The 8420-nt window shown below is 35.0% G+C and overlaps 1 pseudogene; it reads left to right on the top strand.

Moving 5' to 3' along the window:
* The first annotated feature begins 1292 nt into the window (after nucleotides 1-1292).
* Nucleotides 1293-7348, top strand: LOC123846612 (large ribosomal subunit protein eL18-like; annotated as a pseudogene).
* The last annotated feature ends 1072 nt before the right edge of the window (nucleotides 7349-8420 follow it).

The raw sequence follows: 8420 nt of genomic DNA, 5'->3' as shown, positions 1-8420 counted from the left end.
ACAGTACTATAAATGTATTTTGCCTTCCTAATGACTTTCTTAATAACATTTAAAGAAGAGTTAACACTATTCATCTCAAAATTTCCAAAAAATAGAAAAAGAAAGAAAACTTCCAAATATGTTCTATGAGGCCAGCATTACCCTGATATACAAAACACATACAAAGTTGCTCTACACAGAGGACCCAACTGTTTGAGGAATAAAACTGATTTCTTTCCATAAAAATGCCTATACTGATTTTCCCTGATTATTCTAATTTTTATTGATCTCTCTTTCCTATGATTTCCTTCAACATGAATAACCTCTACCGAGGGGTAAATCCAAATGCTGTGGGAACTGAACTTATATACAATTTGGGGAACTATCTTTAAGAAAATTAAGTTCAAAAGTGAACATTTGTTTAGAACTAGGAAATAAATCACAACGTATTACACACCTTTCAAGTGACTGACAAATACCACAAACATTGCAAAAATCAAGAAAAATAACACATTTTATTACTTATCTGCCTGACATATTCTTTTGGATGCATAATCTTGATCATATCTTCATATGACTAATATTTTATAAATTTTATTTCCTAAAGAGGGAGTAGAAATTTTGTCTTTCTTTTACACGGTTGATCCAACTTGGTGGCTTTTCTAATATTATTAATAAATATGCATAAAGCATGTGACTTCATACAGATGTATTCACCATTTATAATAGTGCTATAGATTAAGTGCCCTACAAACAGAAATTGTGATGAATTATATTTCATATAATTTCCATCAAAAGTGAAAAGAAACATATGATCGTTTTATAATCAAATTATCAAGAATATTCCTGATAGGAAAGAACATTTGACTAGACTCTGGTGAAAACTAAAGATTCTGCTAATAATTTTATATATTTAATGTTGGGAAGACTTTTGCATAAGCAGACTTCTGGCTTCATACATTTCAAATCTTGCTTATCCTTTATTTCCTTCATATTTCTGGTGCCAGGAGCTATAGGTCATTTTCATACCACAACACACCTCCAACTTTGCATCTTTATGTTGTAGACACAGGAGGTGATAGGAGTATTCCTGCAAGCCAGTCTTATCCTGGGGCAGCTAGCAATAACTATAAATAAAAGTAACTGTGAACCACACAGATAAATCCTCCTAAAGCCAAACTAAATAATTTCCAACTCAACTTCCCCTTAGCCAGATCCTTAATGTGCCTGCAGCTATTCCAATCCCAATCTGTACAAGGCAAAGGAGGGTGGGGAAAAAAGGTGAAATGTGGGCATGGCTTTGGAACTGGGTAATGGGTAGAGACTCAAAGAATTTTGACGTGCATGCTAGAAAAAGCCTAGATTGCATTGAAGAGACTATTGGTAGAAATATGGACATTAAGAGCAATTCTAGTGAGGATTCAGAAGGAAAAGAGGAGAGCTGTACATAACACTTCTATAATCTTAGAGATATACATATAGCATCATGAACAGAATGTTGGTAGAAATGTGAATGGTGAATGTTAAAGGTACTTCTATTGAATCAGGTAGAAATGAGGAACATGCTATTGGAAACTCAAGGAAAGGTGATCCTTGTTATAGAATGGTAAAGAACTTGGACAAATTGTGTTCTAGTGTTTTGTGAAAAGTATAATTTGTAAGTGATGAACTTGGATATTTAGCTGAGGAGATTTGTACACAGTGTGGAAGGCCTGGCTTGGTTTCTTCTTGATACTTACAGTAAATTGTGAAGAAAGGGAGAAAATTTGAAGAAAAGATTACTAAGCAAAAAGGAACCCAAACCTGAAGATTTAGAAAATTCTCAGCCTATCCATATTGCAAAAAATGAGAAAGCATGTTATGAAGAAAACATCAAGGGTATGGCAGAACAGCTATTTGCTAAAGAGATTATACTGTCTTACTTAAGGATTCAATCAACCAACCATTTCAGAAGGAACTGGAAATTGAGAAGGAGTTATACCAGTAGAAATGCTGCCAGCTTGGCCTGAAGGGGGCTGGGATGGGATGAAATGAAAGAAGGCTGTCAGATTTCTGGGATTCTGCAGGATGGTCCAATCGAGCTATCTGCCTGCGAATGAGCTTTATCTTTCAAGTAAAGGGAAGAATTGCCCTGAAAGCAGTTCAGAGGTCAGCAGGGCTGCTACTGCTATTGTGGGCGCAGGGAGCACAAGCCTGGGGACAAAGCCTTCTCCTCCGTTCCAGAGGAGTCGGGCAAACACCCAGAGCTGAGGGGGCAAAGCTACCTCCCAGAGCCAAGGGAGTGTGACTACCACACTGCTGGACCAGGAGGTAGAGCATCAAAGCTAAAGAAGATCATTCTTGAGCCTTAAAATCTAATGGCATTTTTACCTGCTAGGTTTTGGACTTGATGGTAACCCATAATCCTTTTCTTGTTTTCAATTTCTTCCTTTTGGAATGGGAATGTCTATTCTGTCCTTGTCCCATTGATGTATTCGGAAAGCAGATAACTTTTCTGGTTTCATAGGTTCACAGTTGGAGAGCACTTAGCCTCAGAATGGATGAAACCTGGAGTTCCACCCGTATCTGATTTAGATGAGATTTAGATAAGACTTTGGAATTAGAGTCGATGTTGGAATAGGTTGACTTTTGTGGCTGTTGGGATGGGGTGAATCTAATTTGTATGCAGTAAGGACATGAATTTGGGTGGCTAGAGGGCAGAGTATTATGGACTGAATTGTGTCTCCCCTAAATTCCTATGTTGAAGTCCTAACCCCCCAGTAACTGAGAATGTGACTGTATTTGGAGATAAAGTCTTAAAGAAGTTATTAAATAAAAATGAAGTTATATGGTTGGTATATATGATTGGTATCTTTATAAAAAGAAGAGATTAGGACAAAGACACATACTATATGAAAACACAGGAAGAAGATGGCTATCTACAAGTGAAGGGGAGAGGCCTCAGAAGAAACTAAACTTGCTGGCAGCTTGATCTCAGACTTCTATCTTCCAGAATTGTGAGAAAATAAATTTCCGTTGTTTAAGTCATCAGTCTGTGGTACTTTGTTATGGCAACCCTAGCAAACTAAGGCCTTGCAAAGGACCCATTCCAATAAGGGTCTCTGAAGCTGAAGTTTTATTAGCTTTATCATATATAATCTCTGTACCTCACAATTTATCACTTAATTTCACTCTATCTTATATTATTCATTAACTATTCTATCCAGTGCTCGCTTCGGCAGCACATATACATTAACTATTCTATCCAATTCTATTGTAAATGCCTCGAGGACACTGACAGTTTTCTGAGTTTTCAATATCCACCCCATGCTTGTCTTGCCCCTCTTATGTCCCAAGATAAGACTGAACACAGGAGACACTTAACAATTAACTTTTATTGATTTACTCATCACACCAACATGTAATCTCACCTGGAGTTCTTAAAGGATTATTGAAGAGAGAGCATTTGCCATCTCCTTAAGATTAACTTCTTCTCTGAAGTTATGGTTATTGTAGTACAGATTTTTCACATAATACTTTTGTTAAAAGCCAGTGTAATTTTAGTATACTGGTAAATACTATCATAGGCTGAAATTATGATATATAAAATGCTAAATACCAGGTATCAAATAAATATCTATTAATAACCAAAAATAAGAAAACCAATTTATATCTAGGACACAAATAAATGTCATGAAAAGAGAACTTCAGTAAGTGACCAGATGAGTGTGGAGAATCATTAACTTCATGTTTGTTGAAGCCAGGGCCTACTCAAATTAATAAATTGTTAATACAGTTTCCCAAGAGTGTTATGCCCCTCTACACCCCTCTTGGAATCATAATCCGAAAGTGTCTTTATATATTCAAAATCCTAGTTTCATTTTTTCATATTTTACAATTCTGATGAATGCATGTAAATAAAAATTGAATTTAGAAAGTAAACTAATGCCTGTTTAAATCTAAAAAAAAACTACAAACATCCTAAATTCTGTCCATTTGTCATGTATTGCTCCAAATTCTGTTCTCTTTATTGATGGACTCTTAAAATTGGTTTGATTTCTATTTGCTATTCTTAAAAATTACTGTTAATTTAATTGTTTTCCTGATTAATAATGTAATAGGCTTTACTCTCATAATTCATTAAAAGAAAACACCCAGGGCTAGAAAACACAATTATTATTATTTTCATAATGATTTACTTGGTTCTACTGATTGTTTCCTAGGTGTTGTCTTGAAAATGGAGTTTAGGATATTTAAATCCATACTTGAACTTCTGACTTTTCAAGGCAATCCCCAGACAGACTTTCTTATCAATCAATCAATAAAATCCCACAACTGAGGAAGCAGTCCTTTTCTTCTTAAATGGAACCTTTGTTTTACCTGTCAAATATATGGAAAAATACCAGACGTGGCCCTGGTGAAAAAGTAATGAAACCCCAGCAGGTCTCATCCAGGAGGAGGAATAAAAAATTAAATAAGTCCTATATTATCTAAGGTTTCACAATGTAAGGAAAAATTATAACTAAATATTATAATGTAAGAAAAAAGCTGTTAAACTGGATTTTCAAAAATCATAAAGTAGAATGAAATGTATAATGAAGATATTTTAGTCAATAGGAAGCAGAATATTTAAAGCTATCTATGTAAACTGTCTACTTTACAGTCATGGGTCAATGTTTTATGTGTAATAAAATATCAGAGTTCGTGGGCATCTTGACAAAATGGTTATAGTACTACATGTTGCTTGCTTATTTAACCAACAACATATAATTGTTGATGGTCTCAGCTAATAACCCTATAAAGTAAAAAGTCTTGCTTCTGTTTAACCTCCATACTGAAAGCTAAAAATGTGTTTTATAAAAGGCTTCTGTCTTGATTATCATCACCATTATATAAAAGGGTAGATAATGAATGTATTTTCTAAGTTGGGTTCCATGATATGAAATGCTGAAATAATAAATCATACTTCCATTGAATCATAAGACAAATAAAATAGATAGGTATTCTAATTGTCCAACCATAGTTTGGTTATTGACTAGTGTTCCATTAATTAAATATGCATTCTGACTTTAAAAATAATATATGCTTATTATAGAAAATTGAGAAAACAGAAATGTTTAAAGCTAATACTCTATATACAGCTGTATCTCATTTTTTCTCATACATTGCATATCTTATGCATTTTCCCATGTACTTTTATAATTCTTTGTAAACATCATTTTCAGAGTTTTATTTTAATGGTACGTTACAATAATGGGCTAAATAAAAGGTTACACTTAAAAATATATTAGACATATTTAAAACTAAATATACTATGTCAAGGAAGAATATATGTAAGCAGAGACTGTTATTTGTTGTTTATTGGACAATACTACATTTTTTAAGAATTATCTTTTTTAGTGGTTCATTTACTTGCTTTCTCATTTATGAAAATGAATAACCGTGTCTGAATAAATATGTCTGAAACACATAAAGAAAGCATGTCATTAATACTTTCTCACAAGAACTTTTAATTCGGACTTCCCCTAATTGATAACTGTAGCTTCTGGTTAAATTGATGTAAACATACATTAATTCAAATACTCAGCCACATGACTTTTTAGCACCCTAAATTATGTCTTCCCTAATTAAGGAACTCATTAAGCTAAGGTTTAAGGTAGTATATATTCTCAGTATTTCCTTGAACCTAGGTCAGTCACTTGGTTTTATTTTAGGCAGCATCTATTCTGAGATTTTCCAGATCATTTTTTTAAATGTTATTAGAAGACTATAACAAATTAGTGAACTATCTGCCCATGAGCCTGTCCAAAGTCTTTACCAATAATTAAGAAAAACATTCTACTTTGCTCTTGATGTGGTTTCCTTAGAATAGAGAATAGTCAGAATCTTGAGATTATTTTTAACAAATCCATTTCTAAAGAAAGAGAAAGAACAGGTGGCTTAAAGAAAGAATTTTAACTTATGAAAGTGACTAAATCTTTCTAAATCCATAAATAGTATCCAGTCCTCCAGTTGTTCAGTTCTTAAAACTTAAGTGCTTTTGGCTATAAAAATATTGCATCTAATAATTTTGAAGTATGCTTTCAGTAATGCATTTTTTATTTAAAAATGTCTTAACACTGAGAATGTCATCGTGAATTATGGAACTTTTCTATATTTAATTTTATTTGGTGCCATGGGCTATGAGGAAAAGATTTTAGTGAACTAAGGGCTAATAATAACTTCACTTTAACCTTAATTATTTTTCTTTATTTCTTTGTTCTTTTTTTATTAGCTAATCATAATTGAGTGCCCTTTAAATCAGGACACCAATGACACTTTGTTTCCAATTAACAGTAAAAACCTCCCTTGATCCTTTGACTTTTTTATGAGATGAATTTATATTTTCCAGACTAACATGCATGACAACATAATTCTCTATACTCATTAATATTCAACTTTGCTGCTTTAATGAGAGAAACCAGGAGAAATGTAATGTCATCTGCTTATCTAAAGCATTCGTAACTTTTGCTAATATAAAGAGACCAAAAATGGTTTTGAATAATAATAGCCAACATTAATTGAGCACTTGCTATATGTCAGACATTGTTCTAAGCGTCCATTATGTAGTAACTCATTTAATACTCAAAAAAGCTTTATGAGATAGGAACTACAGACTAGTGAACACAAATAAATATGCCTAACCTACTTTTAGATTTAATCCTTTATTTATTCCATGGTTCTATGTTACCACTAAAATGAAACTCTTAAAGAGAACAAACTGGTTCTCTCTTTTGCAATCTGGCTGAGCATGAGGCACCATCATTGGAGTCAACATCTGCCACAAGGACTGAAAGGTTTGGTGCAAGGACCCCAAGATCCAGAACATCTACCTGAGACTGCTAGACAAGCTGTACAGGTTTCTGGCCAGACAAACCAACTCCACCTTTAACCAAGTTTTGTTAAAGAGGTTGATCATGAGTCTCGCTAACTGGCCACCTCTGCCCCTTTCCCGGATGATCCAGAATATGAAGCTGCCTGGCCAAGAAGACAAAGCAGCTGTGGTTATAGGGACTATAATCCATGATGTGTGTGTCCAGGAAGTGCCCAAACTGAAGGTGTATGCACTGCCTATGGACAGCCATGCCCAGAGGCGCATCCTCAAATCTAGAGGCAAGATCCTCACCTTTGACCAATCGACCCTGGACTCCCCCAAGGGCTGCGGCACCGTTTTGCTCTCTGGTCCACACAAGGGCCAAGAACATATAGGCATTTTGGCAAGGCCCCAGGAACCCCGCCCAGCCACACCAAGTCTTACCTGCCTTGGAGGGGCGGGAAGTTAGGCCGTGCCAGAGGGAGCAGGGTCATCCTGGGCTACAGAAACGAACCCCAGATCCTGACTTGTTATTAAAAAGACTTTGGATGCTGAAAAAAAAAGAAAAGAACAAACTGATGATTGCCAGAGGGGAGTGCGGGGGGGGGGTTTAGGTGAAATAGATGAAGGGGATTAAGAGGTATAATCTTCCAGTTAAATAAGACATGGGTATATAATGTACAGCATAGGGGATATAGTCAACATAGGGGATATTGTAACAACTTTGTATGGTGACAGATGGTAACTAGACTTACTGTGGTAACCGTTCTATATTGTATATAAATCAAGTCACTAGGTTATACACCTGAAATTAATACAACATTGTATTGCAATTATTATTTAATGAAAAAAGAAACTCTGAAAATGATGTTTAAAACTAATATTTAATGACATGGAAAAGCATATATGATCTAATGCTTAAACTCCATATACAGTTTTATATTGATTCTGTTTTACACAGATATACATTCATGTATATAACGAGAGATTCACCAAATATTCATAGTGTTCCCTCCAAATAATGGAATTTCAGGTGGATTTTCATTTTCTTCTTTATACACTTTGTATGATTTGAACCCAGGCAGGACCCACAGATTTAGCCTGACAATAGAATATTAACAAAAATCACATAAAGGGGTGCCTGGGTGGCTGTCATTTAGGCATCTACCTTTGGCTCAGGTCATGATCCCAGAGTCCCCGGATGGAGCCCGTTGCGAGGGGCATGGGGTGGGGGAGCTGCTCAGCGGGGAGTCTGCTTCTCTCTCTCTCCTCCTCACCCCACTTGCACATGTGCTCGTTCGCTCTCTTTCACAAATAAATGAATCACATGAAAGATGTGGACTAGACTAATAGGAAAATGTATTGCACGTTAGTTATTACCATTCCAAGACCGAGGGACTAGATTATAAGAATTGTTGATTTAGTTTCAGCTGATATTCTGGTGATCTGGAAGCTATATTTAGTCCATAGTAAAATGTGTAGGAGACAACCCAAACATTTTCCTTTGTTCTAATGAGCCAAATGATCATATAGGTAATCCTTACGGATCCATTTGCTAGTCTCCAAAAAATAGATTGAAGCATCCAATGCTAAGGATACAAAAATAGAA

The sequence above is a fragment of the Mirounga angustirostris genome, unplaced genomic scaffold (assembly GCF_029215605.1).
Source record: "Mirounga angustirostris isolate CCGP_5_RB_7025 unplaced genomic scaffold, mMirAng1.0.hap1 SCAF_11, whole genome shotgun sequence".
Lineage (NCBI taxonomy): Eukaryota > Metazoa > Chordata > Mammalia > Carnivora > Phocidae > Mirounga > Mirounga angustirostris.
Note: the sequence above shows the minus strand (reverse complement) of the source record. Positions and strands in the feature narration are given on the sequence as shown.